At 35.3% G+C, this 16032-nt stretch overlaps 2 long non-coding RNA genes across 13 annotated transcripts; one reads left to right on the top strand and one right to left on the bottom strand.

The window, feature by feature from the left end:
* Positions 1–5311: 5311 nt before the first annotated feature.
* LOC144980377 (uncharacterized) lies at positions 5312–12546 on the top strand. Of its 12 annotated transcripts, none has more exons than XR_013646881.1 (3): positions 5312–5634; positions 9850–10045; positions 12110–12546. It is a non-coding gene; the product is annotated as an uncharacterized LOC144980377 (long non-coding RNA). The 12 variants fall into 12 exon arrangements; XR_013646887.1 differs by lacking the exon at positions 5312–5634 and adding an exon at positions 5741–5830; XR_013646889.1 differs by lacking the exon at positions 5312–5634 and adding an exon at positions 5772–5790.
* Positions 10668–15657, bottom strand: LOC144980379 (uncharacterized). Its single transcript, XR_013646893.1, has 3 exons — positions 15405–15657; positions 14362–14466; positions 10668–12211 (listed from the first exon to the last, which is right to left on the bottom strand). It is a non-coding gene; the product is annotated as an uncharacterized LOC144980379 (long non-coding RNA).
* Between the last annotated feature and the right edge of the window lie 375 nt (positions 15658–16032).

The raw sequence follows: 16032 nt of genomic DNA, 5'->3' as shown, positions 1-16032 counted from the left end.
TTCTGATGACCAGTCAATTGGATTCAGTAGTCTGAAGTCACGCCGCCCGGCAACTGCGGCCATCTTGGTTCTAAACAAAGAAAATCATTACTTTTTATTCTTCAAACTGGCTAGAACCTTTCATATATCTTGTGATCAGAATGTGTAAAAGTCAAAACAAGATCATATTTATGTTTTTCTCCTCTGGATACACTTTTACTTTTATGCTCGTCGGAGAAATATTTCATAAGGGCGTCCGCCATTGTTCTGATAATTTAGAGCCAGTGTTACTAAGTTACCATGCGTCATTAGGAAGGAAGTGACGTTCCGACTATTGAATCCTATAACTATAACATCCAAATTCACCCAAAGCAAGATGCCGAGGCAACTTTACAACAAAACGAATGATGAAGACAAACGAGGTCTGTCTAGCTGTTTTGACGGGGGTGAGGATTACAATCTACTCGCCCAGCAAACGGGAATGGGAATAAATCGGTCAGCTGCAAAATAACTTGCTCAAAAATCGAAAGTGAACCCGGCACCTTCGATCAGGAGTGCAACACTCTTTTTGTTTGTTTGTTTGTTGCTTTAGGTCTCTTCCAACACAATTGAGGTTATATGAGAGACCGCTGAAACAAAAAAAAAAAAAAACAAGCAATCTAACAAAAATAGTACAAATGTAAATCAAAATCATAACCTAAAGATATCAAACTAAATTATAAATAACCAAGAACAAACAGGCAGAAGATTTACAGGAAAAAAAATATCCCCTGTCAAAAATACAATCACAAACCAAAGAAGCAGGATAGGCTAGTAAAGAGAAGAAGAAACGACATCACTATCGGATCGTACACCCATACGAACATCATAGGTATATGATTCAAGGGTGATGCTCCCATCCAACCACCCGCTTGTGCAACACTCTGATCAAACCCAACACTTTATACATATGCGTGGCTGCAGAACATCGAATGCAACGTTGAACCTGTCAAATGACTGGCGTAAAGAGGAAACAACAAAGTCTTGTGCAACTCCTGCGCGCATAAATGTCACAAAAATGTTGACTTTGAATCACTGAGAAAACTTTCCTTATGTACATTTTACAAGTTTGGCAGAATTCCCACAGAGCAGAAGCAAAACACCACGTTAGAGTTAGAAACAATAGGTTGAAATTGAAATGGAAAGTGCCGAATTTGATTTGGAAATGTTGAATTTCAACTCGACAACGTGTGAATTTGACTGGAATGCCGAATTTCAACTTGCCAAATGTTACCTTTTTTTATTTTTGTTTGTTGCTTTAGGTCTCTTCCAACCAAGGAATTTACCCAATGGAAACCGTACGGTGCTCTTATTGGCTAACCAACCAGCGGCCTCGATGAGAAAAATATCCGCCATTTTGATGTTGGCTGGGAATCGCGTTACTATAGTAAACAAGCGCTGATCGGCCGTTCATGAAAACAAGTTGCTGCTCGCTCGTTTAACTCAAAATTATTCAAAACGATCTCTCTAAAATGATATAAATGTGACTTCTTAAGGTTTTCTTCACGGTCAAAACCACACAACATTCTATTAATGATTACGTCCGAGGCAAAAAGGAATATTGACAGGTCGACCGAGAGTTGAACTCGTGAGACGACAAACATCAATGCGAAGTGTAGCGAGAGTCAAGCTATTGTTTGTCTTGTCCTATTCTATATAGAGAAAAGGATAAATAGTATAGCCTCGTGTGTGAGTGGTTGCGTGTCATAGTCTTGTTTTTAAATTGTTTCTGTTGTTTATGTGTGTAGTGATGACTCTCTCACACTCAATTTCAATGCCGAAAGAGGAATTCCCGCACACAAGAAAGGGAAATTGGGGTGGTATTTGGCATACATATTGTATAGTATCTAGTTCTAAATAGATAACTGATTAGAATTATATTATGATATATAAAGACAATGCCAAATACAATTCCGAAGTTTCCTTATTTCAAATGAAGTAAAGCTCCAAAACCTAATGGTAGTGATTGTAGTACTGAGTGTTAGTGAGGTGATGAGGTGTTGGTGGTGGTTGTAGTTGTAGTAGTAATAGTGATGATGATGTGGTGGTGGTGATGATTGTAGTTGTAGTAGTAGTGGTAGTGATGATGATGTGGTGGTGGTTGTAGTAGTAGTGGTAATGGTAATGATATGGTGGTGGTGGTGGTTGTAGTAGTAGTGGTCGTGATGATGATGTGGTGGTGGTGTTTGTAGTAGTAGTGGTAATGATGCGGCTATGTGGTCTAGTAGTATGACACTCGCTTCCGGATCGGAAGGTCCTGGGTTCGAGCCTCGCGCTCGGCGCATAGTTGAGTCCTTGGAAAAGGCTCTTTACTCACATTCTCTTACCGTACTCAGGTGTAAAATGAGTACCTCGCCGTTAACAGAGTTGTCTTTGTCCGAAAAATTGTAATATCGCCTAACAGGCGTCATGTCCCGTCCTACATGTTAAATGTTGACCAGGGACCCCTTGTAAAGCGCTTTGAGCACATTTAGTAGATATTGCACTATATAAAGCTCAATTTATATTTAAAAAATATTTCAATGATGATGGTATGGTGGTGGTGGTTGCAGTAGTAGTAGTGATGATAATGTGGTGGTGGTTGTAGTTGTAGTAGTAGTGATAGTGATGATGATGTGGTGGTGATTGTAGTAGTAGTGGTAGTGATGATGATGTGGTTGTGGTGGTTGTAGTAGTAGTTGTAATGGTGATGATATGGTGGTAGTGGTGGTTGCAGTAGTAGTGGTAATGGTAATGATATGGTGGTAGTGGTGGTTGTAGTAGTAGTGGTAATGGTAATGATATGGTGGTGGTTGTAGTAGTAGTGGTCGTGATGACGATCTGGTTGTGGTGGTTGTAGTAGTAGTGGTAGTGATGCTATTGTGGTGGTGGTTGTAGTAGTTGAGGTAGTGATGTGGTGGTGGTTGTAGTAGTAGTGGTGGTGGTGGTTGTGGTAGTAGTGGTAATGATGATGATATGGTGGTGGTGGTTGCAGTAGTAGTGGTAGTGATGACGATGTGGTTGTGGTGATTGTAGCATTGGTAGTGATGATGATGTGCTGGTGGTGGTGTAGTAGTAGTGGTAGTGATAATGATGTGGGGCTGGTGGTTGTAGTAGTAGTGTTAGTGATGATATTGTGGTGGTGGTTGTAGTAGTAGATGATGTAGTGGTTGGAAAACACATTACAGGTTATTATAATACATGATTACACACATTCTCTAACTTCATTTTTTGACAGCTTCGTTGTGCCATAAATATACGCAACAGTTCTGAAAGATTTTATTGTGGATTTTGATATTGTTTGTTGTTTTTCTTGTGTCGTTATGTTGACATAGATACCGAATGAATGGTAATTACTAGACGTCTAGTACGAGGAAATGGAAAGTATCACACTATCGACGTCTATCTACATTCTCAGCCAACAACAAAATGGCGCTGAATGCTTTCATTGGTGGACACTTTTTAGGCTTCGTACGTATTCTCATTCGTTTAATTCTATGCTTCCAACACAATTGAGGTTATATGAGAGACCGCTGAAACAAAAAAACAAGCAATCTAACAAAAATAGTACAAATGTAAATCAAAATCATAACCTAAAGATATCATAAGCTAAATTATAAATAACCAAGAACAAACAGGCAGAAGATTTACAGAAAAAAAATATCCCCTGTCAAAAATACAATCACAAACCAAAGAAGCAGGATAGGCTAGTAAAGAGAAGAAGAAACGACATCACTATCAGATCGTACACCCATGCGAACATCATAGGTATACGATTCAAGGGTGATGCTCCCATCCAACCACCCACAAAATGTTACATTTGATCGGGAAAAGGTGTATAACAAACAACCAAATAAATAATCAAATGGCTTAATTATCAAATTATTAATAAGTTCATAAACCAGAAAATGAATATGTAAATAAATATATAAATAAACCAACGAATAAATAAGTAAAGTAAATAAATAAGTGAATGAATGCATAGATGAATGCGTTAATAAATAATTAAATACCTAACTAAATTATTTGATTAATTAAAGCAAATAAATAATTAAATAAGTAAATTAATTGATTAATTAATAGGTAAATAAACTAATATATAAAAAATACATAAATGAATTAAAAAGTAAATAATTAAATAAATAAATAATTAATTTTTTTATAAATAAATAGAAGAATAAGTAAATAAATCATAAATAAATAAATAAGTAAATAAATAATTATCGCCAACTGGGGTAACTCGGCCTCTGTGAGAATTTGGATCATTTTGAATCATCTCAGCTGTGTTGTTGTTGCAGGCATTGTTGTAGTTGTACACGTTAATTGCCACAAAACTAAACCATCTCTTATTGGTCCAAAATGCAAGAGGCAATGTGTCCCCTTTAGGCAAAGTTAGCCCAGTAAGTAAATATGTACACATTAATTAATAAGGAAATAAATTAATATATATAGCAGTAAATAAATTAATTAACCAATAAGTAAATAATTAAATAATAAAATAAATTAATAAATAAAAAGTAAATTAATTAATTAATAAGTAAATAAATGATTTTTGATATTAAAAAAAATAATTACACGAATTAATGAATAAATAAGTAAATTAATTAATTAATCAATAAGTAAATAAATATTCTTTAAAAAAATAAATAATTAAATTAAATAATTAATCAATAAATAAATAAATTACTAAATAAATAAATTGCTTTAACACAGAGAGCATTCACGAACTAGTCCTAGCTTAGTTCTCTGTTGCCTCTAGCTATAGGTATAGATGAATGCCCGAATATAACGTGGGCTAAATCCGATTATTTGGAGATAGTGAGTAGGTTTCCACAACCCTGTTATTCTTATTGTTAGATCCCACTTGGCTCTAAAAATCCCTGATCTAAAAAAAAAAAAATAATTAAAAATTGAGCTTTTAAATCACGCAATATCCACTTAACGTGCTCAAAGTGCTTTACAAAGGGCCCCAGGCCAACAGCAACATTTGACATGTAAGACGGGACATGACGCCTGTTAACTGTTATGTGATATTACTCTTTTTTTTCCGGGACAGAGACAACGCTGTTAACGGCCATGTACTCATTTTACACCCGAGTACGGTGAGAGAATATGAGTAAAGAGCCTTTTCCAAGGACTCAACTATGCGCCGAGCGAGGCTCGACCCCCCAGGAGCTTCCGATCCGAAAGCGAGTGTCATACCACTCGACCACATAGCCACATCTAGCGGGTACATTTTTACATCAGGCAAAAAGGGAGAGAATAACGGGGCATTTTAAAGACCCCAGATAGAATGCTGATGACGTCACGCAATGACCTACTTTAGTTCCGGATGGCAAAAGAACTTGGCTGGCTTGTAAACATTGATGTGAAACAAGCTCTTGTCCAATTTTTTAAACGTGAAAAAATGCCAAATAACTGCATAATCATCGGATGCACTAGAAGACAGGGTCGAGATGGAGTCAAAATGTTCAGGTTCCCATCCATTAGGAAGACGAAGGACCCAAAAATAATAAATTTAACCCAGCGGAGACAGTACAGCGGTTATGGCAGCGATCAGAAGAAAGGGATTTGGCGATGGCTCAAACTCAAATCTAACTTGCAGCCACCGAGTTTGCAATGATCATTTTGTTAAAGGTAAGAATTGATGGATAAATTAAAATCTTAAATATTATATATACGATATGAATTAATTTTAATTATTGTGAACAAAGCAAGTTTACTTCGCTCCAACATCATCATATAGCCATTGTGGGCCATAGCATGTCACGGAGTTGGCGGCAACCGACCAAGGTCCTTGCCTTAATTTCTGACGTTGCAAGTTTATGATTTAGTAAATATGTATTTTTTTTCTTTTTCATGGAAGAGAAATCAAATCAAAAATTTCAAACTCGGTGGTCTAACAAAATCTACGGAGAGATTTTTCACCGATGTGACTTTTCTATGCGAAACTCCGAAGTTGGAGACGCTGTGATTATCCCCAGACACCTGTCTGGGGATAATAAAAATTTGTTATCCCCAGACGCATATTTGAAACTCCGCTCTTTTAAACAATTATCCACATTCCAGAATATGGAATGTTTCCAGATGCACATAGAAATAAGGAAAGTTAATAAAATATCTATAAAAACATAAAATTAACCAACTTTGAAATCAGTTGTTACTCTACATATACACAATATGCGTCGACTTCGAAGTGGGTGTCATGGCCGAATGGTTTAGTCGTCTGCCCTGGAAGTTTGACCATAATCGACGTTGTGGGTTCGAATCCTGGTAACGTCACTTTTTTTTTTTTTTTTTTTTTTTTTTTAATTCCGTCTTCTTTTTACAGAACGTTGAGAGGGATAAATGTCCCATCCATCCTCCCCCCGCCTCTTTTTTTAATTATTAAACTCTCTCTCTCTTGTTTTTTTTTTTTTTCTAGTTTCTAGCAAATATATTCGTCCCCACTCCGATCTCAAATAGTGTCTAAAAAGAATAAATAATTAAAAAGCAAACAAACAGAAATATTCAGAGAGCGACCAAATGGTCAGATAGAGGAGAAAAAAAAACAATAATTGTTTTAAAATTAAAAACAATAATTGTTTTAAAAATAAAAACAATTTAAGAAATTCATGCTCAGAAACGGAACATTTACATAAAGGTTTAGCAAACAAAAAACTCTAAGGTTTAGGTCAAAATATAAAAAAAAACAGAAAAAGAGAGATTTCCCTCGGAGCAGAGAAAGTGTTAACAATAATAATAATAATAATAATAATAATAATAATAATAATAATAACAATAATAATAATAATAACAATTATAATAATAATAATAATAATAATAATAATAATAATAATAATAATAATAATAATAATAAAAAATAATAATAATAGTAATAGTATGATAATAAGAGTATTAATAATAAAAATGATACTATTATTGATAATAATATAATAATGATTATGATGGTAATAGTAATAATAATAACAAATATTACAATTATTATTATTATTATTATTATTATTATTATTATTATTATTATTATTATTATTTATTATTATTATTATTATTATTATTATTATTATTATTATTATCATTGACCAAAACAAAAAAAAAACAATAATAGATCGAGAGCAAATTAAATAATGAAATAATATTATCGGAGAAATAAAAAATTCAAATATTCTTGCTCGGAACTCGGAACAAAAGTGAAAACAATGAAAATCAATTGGGAAGAAAGAAAGAAAAGTAAAAAAAAAAAAAAATGAGGGGGGGGGGGGGGGGGGGGGGCGGTCGCGACTGGATCGAATCTGTGCAGCTAAAAGGAGTAAAATGAAAGGTGGCCTTACCCACTGAGCTGCCTATCCACACCTCTATCGGAATATTTTAAATTCATATATGAGCTCAACATATTTCCACCATTTTTGCTTCCTTGTTTTGGTAGTTATTTTCATCTCTGATTCGAATAAAAATATGTTGTTGGATCTAGTTTTGTGGACGTAAAAATTATTCCCGGTCGTCCCCAAAATTGTGGCCAGAATGAGCAAATTGAAACAAGAGATGATCAATAAAGTTAACAGGTAGGTTGGTAATGAAAATTTAAATGGTTGGTGGACTATGAACAGATTTGATGATTAACAACTTTCTTCCTGGTTGAAAATAAAAAGTCGAATTGCCAGTTTGACGTTTTAAGATCAAAGTAACAAAAGAAATTTCATTGATCCATTTGCTTTAAAATATTTTTTTTTAAAAGAACTGGATTTGACATTTGATCACTATTTACTTTTATCTTGTGTTAAATATCACTTGATATATTAACTGTTTTGGGACACAACCACTAGTATTTTTTCCAGAATATTTGGTATTTTTCACGCCTAGTTTGGCATTTTGCATAAAATCTTTCTGCCCACTTGCTACATGCGTCTGGGGATAGTATCCTCAGACAGGTGTCTGGGGATAACAAAAATTGGTTATCCCCAGACACCTGTCTGGGGATAACGAATTTTTATTATCCCCAGACAGGCGTCTGGGAATAATGACAGCCTTGGAGAAATCATCTGACTCATCTCAGACTCAGATGTAATCTGTAGTCTGTAGGCGGTCTAGAAGGAATCATTTTAATTTTTTTGGTCCATACACGGTCCGGATGGATGATCTTTTATTTGTTGTGTTTAGTTATCAGATAGGACCATGAATATTTCATGCATTTCTCGTGCAACTTACTCTAAATCAAAATCAAAACCAAATGCCTCATTACCGATAGTGATAGGGCTACTTTCGTTTTCAAGCTTTGGCTTTTATGAGATGAGGAAGTCTTTCACTGTTGTTCTGGTCATTCATTTTAGAATTATAATGTTCCAGTTTATAACTTATGCTTTGTCAAGATTATTTTATTGTGCATTTTTAAAACATGTTCTCCATTTGAAGAAATATTAAAAGTAAGGTTGCGTTTTTCTTAAGTTTTTTTTTTTTCCGTTCCTCCGTCGGTGGTATATTGTAAAGTAACACGAACAAACTGATTTTCTACACCGCTGTTGGACATGTAAATGCTAGTTTTTGACAGAAGTTTAACACGCTGCTTAGTGATTGCCAGTGTCAGTTTATAATGATAGTAATGGTTATTTTTTTACTGACAAAAATAAATATTATTATTATTATTATTATTTTTAAATTTTAATCCAAAGAAAGAAACAATTGACCTCTATCAATCCACTAAAATAACTTTTCATAATTTTAATAGTTAGAAATTAATTTTAACTCAAGGTGAGGATTATTAGTTATAATGTTTCGTATAGTCATTGAATTAGGGCCTTCATATGTAATTTTCCCCAAATATGACAATAATAATAATAAAATAATTTCAATTTAAAAAAATTGTCCTTTGGGATCCCGATACTTTCATTGCAGCTATGTGGTATAGTTATCACCGTCATTTTGGAAGGATTAGGGTTCCAGACCCGTTCTGAGCAGTTGAGTCATTGGGAAAGGAACTTTATTCACATTCTCTCACCATACTCAGGCATAAATTGGGTAACTGGCTTTTAACATAGGCCTGTAAATTTGCCGGCATTTCTGGCAATTTCGCTCTGCCGGAACAAAAAATTAATTAAAATCCTTTTTCATTTTGTTTAACAGCCTATTGAATTGGTAAAATTCTAAGAAAATATTCTGGGAAATGGGAATTTTTGCTCATGTTATTGAAAAAGCTTCGGCTCGAGGATTTTCAGGCAAGTTTTTCAGGGGGCAGATGCAGGCCTGTTAAACAGCATTGTCTCTTTCCGGAAAAAATGTAATATCGCCTAACAAGCGTCATGTCTCGACCTGCATGTAAAGTCTTGCTGTTGGCTATAAACCCATTGCAAAGCGCTTTGAACAAATTTTCATTTAATGGAAATTGCACTATATAATTGTTCTACCCTTGTTCTAATTTGACAAAGCTTGATGTAAATTTAACGGAAAGCTTAAGGATTGTAAAAAAAAAATAATTAAAAAATTGAGCTTTATATTATAGCGCAATATCCACTAAATGTGCTCAAAGCGCTTTACAAGGGGTCCCTGGTCAACAGCAACATTTAACATGTAGAACAGGACATGACGCCTGTTAGGGGACGCTACAATTTTTCGGACAAAGAAAACGCTGTAAACGACCAGGTATTCATTTTACACCTGAGTACGGTGAGAGCATGTGAATAAAGAGCCTTTTCCAAGGACTCAACTATGCGCCGAGCGCGAGGCTCGAACCCTTGACCTTCCGATCCAAAATCGAGTGTCATACCACTAGACCACATAGCCACACAAGGACCAGGACCAGATTGTAATAGGCAAGAAATGACGTGATATATTTCAACAATCAATTTTTTGCCTTTACAGGAAGGCCAGCATCACTGCTGGATGAAACTGATCCTGATTGGGTTCCAACGTTAAAGCTTGGACATGGGGCAGAGAAAAAAACAGACCATTACTCATGTCTTAAAGATAGGAACAAACGCAATGACTGCAGGCAGCAACGGCTCTAGTTGAACAATCAACAATTGGAGAAACTAGCTCAATCATTGACCATGTAAATGTAAGTGTATTGATTGTATCCGTTTAAAATAATATTTATGTAGGCATGATATCTCTTCCTACATGTTAATGTTAATGTTTCTGTTGGCTTGGGACATCTTGTAGAGTGCTTTGGGTGGATATTGCATGCGCTATATAAAAGCAGATCTCGCTCTCAGAAAATTTAATAGGTCCAAATCAAGCAATTTTTGGGGGGGGGGGGTAAAAAGTGAGGTTAGCAACGTTTGTGCCGTTCATTACACTTTAAGGTCATTGCATTGCCAGTTGAAAGGAAGTTGAATAGAGAGTGAAAAGATTGTAGATCTATGCACATAACAATAGACAAAGGACACAAAATCATATTTCATATTGCAAAGTTAAGACACAAATCTATGACTATGAGGAAAGTAATAAGACAAAGGGGAATAGAGCACATATAAAGTGACTTCATTTGCTCATAAGGTATGTAAGGAATGCCTGTCCGTGAGCCAGTAATGAAGTCAAAGTTTGTCCAAATTGTTGGTGCAAGAACTGACATCAAGAGAAGTTTTTTTTCAAATAACCAGACTGTACAAAAGCTTACATGGTTGAGTTTTAAGACTTTTAACTTCAGAGATAATAAATAACTGAACAAAAACCATCACTTCATTTGAATCAAAAGCTTTGTCTTTATTATGTTGATTAATTTTGTTTTATTGAATGAATGGGCAATGACAATTAATAAAAGAGGAAGATCCATTAAATTTGAGGACAATGAAATTAATACTATTGTGATCATGTCCTTCTATGCTATGGATAGGTTGCCTTTTAGGATAGTTCATACACAATTAGAAAATTCTGAAGGTTTTTTGTCTTTGACTATAGTGTAACAAATTTTAAAAATATAGATTCTCTTTATTCACCTCTAGGGAAAATTTGTCTTTGGAGTCTATTCTAAAGGGAGACTGAAATAACCCAGGCATTGCCGCAACACAGCGCCACAAACTGAGCTAGGGCTGAGGTGACTTGCTCAAGGCCACACAACGTAGTAACAAAGTGTTCTTATGATGAGATAGATAGAATTAAATGAGTTCACCCATATTGATTTATTCCTCAATTATTAAGATCTGGGAGGAAATGTTTTATTAACCTTAAATTTAAATTATGCCGCTTAAGCTAAACGAATATATTAATATTATAGTCTACATGTTATTTTTACAAGCCAATTGTCATTTCATTGTGGTAAAAGGCAATCTGCACAAATCAGCAGAATGACCAATCAAACGTTTTTTTACAGAAGCATGTATTCCCTATGTATGTACAAAATACACACGCTGGCAACAAATTAAATTTAAAAAATAATAAATTATATGGCATAAAAGAAAAAACAAACATTCCCAGAAATGTAAAATATTATGAGCTAAGTTTGTCCATTTTTATTGGTTATAGCTAGCAGTATCTACAAGAAGTTGATGGTTAGGTGCAGCGCTTGTAACACTCAATGGAATTTCCCGTGTAGAGAAAACATATGTGTGTTTTTTGTATACTGGTGTAGGAAATACAGTTCTTATTTTTGTTTCTTTTTTTGGCGAAGGCCAATAATTGCCCGAACATTACAGTACAGCAGATTTTCTGAGCATACATAGTTTGATTCCACAGGTGATAGAATTACATTTAGTTTTTAAAATATTTGCGTGTTACTTGTAGAGTTTGTAAATAAATAGTTTTAGAATTTTTAGGTTTGCCAGTAATTTTGTGCTCGATGATAAATATTTAACATTTGCTGTACGGAGCAATGGTGATCCACAACTCTATTTTTTTAAAAGAATAGATTTCCACATAAATATGCCAAACCATTTTGGAACTCATCATAAGGTTCAGGCACTATTGGCATTTGAAATTGAAGTCAAAGAAAAACTTTTTAAAAAATTATTTTGACCTGTAAAATGAATGACTTGCGTATTTGAGGAAATGGGGCTTAAGTTTTCTTTGTTTTCAAACATATTAAAATTAAAATTCCCAGTGACACGATAGACGCCAGAGGTGGTAGTTCAATAATGTACTATTTGCTCTATATATTAACTTAATCTTGGTATTTCTTTTACAGGATTGTGAAGACAGACATTTCAGGTTCCCATCTTGATGCTGAGCAGAAAGCACTTGTCGACACACAGAGTCCACTATAACCCAATTTTTGGGAATGGCGAACCTGAAACGAAAAGAAAGCAGTCAGACTTTTTATTCATTCTTTTCCAATAATGCTTGATTTTATATACCTTTGTAATCCTTTTCATTCTTTTCATTAGACTAATACATCTGTTAAATTTTTACTTTTGCCCAAAATGTTTGTGAAAAAATTGTACTAGTTGGAGTATAACTACTACTAGTAGTAGTATTACTTCTGTTACCATTATTATATGTTCTGCAATAATATTCAAAACCTAATAATATTTTTGAATTGGCAAATAAATAGAAATCCATTGTATATTTATGAAGTTGGAGCACAATAAAGAAAATAAAGTACTGTAATGACTTTTTTAAAAATTTGTTTTATCCGTTGCTTTTGCAATTTGATGGTGAATGCTTGACTGAGTTCTCATTTTTCTACCCTGGGTGTGGGGTCATTGACCTTCCATTGTGGGCAAGGTCATTATTGCTTTCTTCACCCCCTATGTCTGTATTCCTTTTTCAGGTAGCTTTCTATCTTTGTTTTGGAATAAGATTACATGCTTTTTTCCCCTGTCCTTAGATGAGAGGGTGACAAATGGATGTAAATTTATTTTGTAAATTTATAATTAACATTTTATAAACAATAGACTGGGTGGGGTCTTTGACTTCCCATGGTGGCAAGAGGTCATGCTATGTCCTCTATCCCTTATATTGTTTTCCAAGTTTCTTTATGTCCTTGTCTTGGAATGAGATTACTTGGTTTTGTCCTTTCGACTGCCGGAGTCATTGGCTGAGAGGGAAACAGTCAAATGAATATTGTTGGTTTTGGGAAAAAATTTTTTTTTGTCTTGTAAATCAGTTCGCGTAAATTTTTTAATTATATTATATATATGTGTGTATATATAATATGGGGGGCGAAGTGGCCGAGTGGTTAAGGCATTGCACTGTGATCCGGATAACCCAGGTTCGAGCCCCGCTTCAGGCACTTTCGTTTTTTTTTCCTTGAGCAAGATTATTAACCCCCAATTTGCTCACTTGGACAACATGGGTGATTCCCGTTGACATCAGACATCTTGTTGATGAGTTATCTATATTCCTTCGTGGAATGCCTTGGCGACGATATCTTATGATATCGCGGCGCAAAAGGCATAACGTAACTTAATATAATATAATAAAAAAATAATACGCGAACGTTTGAGTGTATTCCTCTTAGGGGGGACCTGTGCTTGTGTCAGGATGAGACTTTTGGGTGTTATCAGACTTAGTACACTGATAGCATTCTCTTGGAATCTACATTTGTTCCTCTTTGTCTTACTTTTCTTGTGTGCTTTTAATTGTAAATCTGGAAATTTTTACAATCCCATTTTATTCCTTTTTACTGGTGCTGAAATGCGTCGCAAGTGCAGTAAAACCCTTAAATCAAACATAAACATTTGAGTGTATTCCGTCTCTGGATTGAACTGTTAGGCGATCTCAAAACTAAGCACATTAATAATTTTGATCTACTTCTGCTCCGTATTTGATCCAAGCCCATTTTTCTTACTACGTATTTCGCAACAGCTTTTAATTGTGCTGAAAATGACCTAATATTGTCGCAAGCACCGAAAGTAGTCCATCAGAACCATTAGGTCTATAGAGCCAGATTTCATCCCAGTTTCTATAGTGTGAAAATAATAACTTGTTACCCTTCGAATAGGGCGCTTTTCTATTGCCAAATTACTGCTGGGTGTACAAAAAAAAAGAAAGGGAGGGGGTGGGGTCTTAACTTCATCTAGGATATATCTCGGTCTCTATGATTGTGAAATGGGTGCTCTACCAACTGAGTTAACGGGACTGCCATGAGTCGCATAACCATTTAAACGTTTATGTCCGAACACACTGACTGAGCAAATGTGAGTAAAGAGGCTTTTCCAAGGACTCGACTGAGTCTCCCATAGTAGAACTTGAACCTATTAAAGAAGTTTCTTATTTCTTTTTTTTTTTTAAGTTATTCATATTCTAGTTCAAGAAAATTCATTGTAATGAATATAGCCATATGTTAAAAACCTCTATATCTTATTATCAATCCTGCATGGAGTAATATAAATAAATGTAGAAATCAAAATAATAATATGTAATAACAGTAATAATAATCATAGAAGTGAGATGAAAACGGGGGGGGGGGGGGGGGGGGGGGGGGGGGGGGGTTACCTTAGCAACTAGTACCACTTTCCCACAGCTAGGAGGCTTAACCCATTTTACATCCGTCACCCATCCATTGTAGGCCTGATTTTAAGTAGTCAGTCCCCTGTAAGCCTGAAAAAAAATGTGGCAATGGTGGTAATATTATTAATTGAAACTCGAGGATAAAAACTGTTGTTATCACATTTAGTTAACAACAGTGAATTAAATTTGCTGTGAAATGTGGAGTACTCATCTGAAAGGTTATTAGAATTATTCAGAGAGACACAATTCCATACCTCAACATCAGCCGTGGGGCTAAAAATTATATAGTTTGGGGATTGAGTAAAATATCGAATAAAAAAGTAGTCATTCAATGGAGCCGAAGTTTAACCTGGTTTGAAAAGCGCGAAACGGACCATAGCAATTGTTAGCCTTTAGATAGGACTCTAGTCTATGTCAAAGTACTTTCCGCTAGATCTAACAGACTCAGCTACCCAATCACTGCTGGATTGATAAGGGGAGTGGGATGAGAAAAATAAATTCACTCGGGATCAAGCTCAGTCCCTTGGAATGGGGTGGGGCTTTTAAAACAGTCTTATGGGCATGGTGTTTTGTTACTGTATTATATCAGTGTGGGGCTTTTAAAACAGTCTTATGGGCATGGTGTTTTGTTACTGTATTATATCAGTTTAGATTTGGACTCGGGATCACATTAATTTCATAGTCATTGCCTGCCCTGGTGTTTTTAATTTAAATTATTATTTATAATCTTTGGTGAATTCGGAGGAATTCATCACCTTAAAGGCAAAATAGTTGAAATTTGAATGTAACCACACAGACTCATTGATCCACTACTTAGACTGACTTAGACTAAACTTACTAAGACTCGAAGACTAAGACACTAAGATGATCACGACTCGTGAAGCAGGTCATATCATATTAATATTTCCGTGTCAGGTTCGACATATCTGTCTTCTGTGATTTTTAAGAATAAATCTTACAATTAGCCGTAGATGGTGTAACATAGTATAGGTATAGCATAGGGAAACGATTAAATAATACAGACTTACCGTGAAATGTGTAGACCGTGTAGACAGAAACTTGTGGTCGTGACGAGGTAGTTCGCTACATCAAACGATGAGACTGGCTGTAGTTCCTAAAGATTATGGCACCAGTCGTGTTCACAAATGGCATAGGGGTCTACATCATTAACGGGAAATTTTAAAAAAATAAATTTATGTCTAGAACCAGAAAAATACGGAAGATTATCGACAGAAACTAATATTTTACTATTCTACGCCATTGTCTTCCATTGCTTTCTGCCACCCGGAAGTAAACTTCCACTCCGATCAGCTGTTTAACCGCATACTATCTATAGGGAATGAGATTAGCGGAAGAGTAGCGTCCCTTGATTGGACGTCATCCATAGTCTGTGACGTCACCGGCGGAAAAGTTATTAGAGAGAGAACGTCATGTTGGTTTTGCGCATGCGTCTCTCGTCCTCGCTTCCCGTGAAAGCGGCTTGAGACACTTCAAAACCAAATTGACGTTCTCTCTGTAAGGTGACGTCCAATCAAGGCACGCTACTCATCCGCTAATCTCATTCCCTATAACCAGACTTGCCAACCCTTCATAATCCAAAAGTGGAACCCCCCCCCCCCCCCCCCCCCCCCCCCCCCCAAAAAAAAAAAAAAAAAA

Source organism: Berghia stephanieae, chromosome 9 (genome assembly GCF_034508935.2).
Source record: "Berghia stephanieae isolate SIO BIC M18660-M18661 chromosome 9, UCSD_Bste_1.3, whole genome shotgun sequence".
Taxonomy (NCBI): domain Eukaryota; kingdom Metazoa; phylum Mollusca; class Gastropoda; order Nudibranchia; family Aeolidiidae; genus Berghia; species Berghia stephanieae.
The sequence above is the reverse complement of the archived record's forward strand: the minus strand, read 5'-3'. Positions and strand labels throughout refer to the sequence as shown.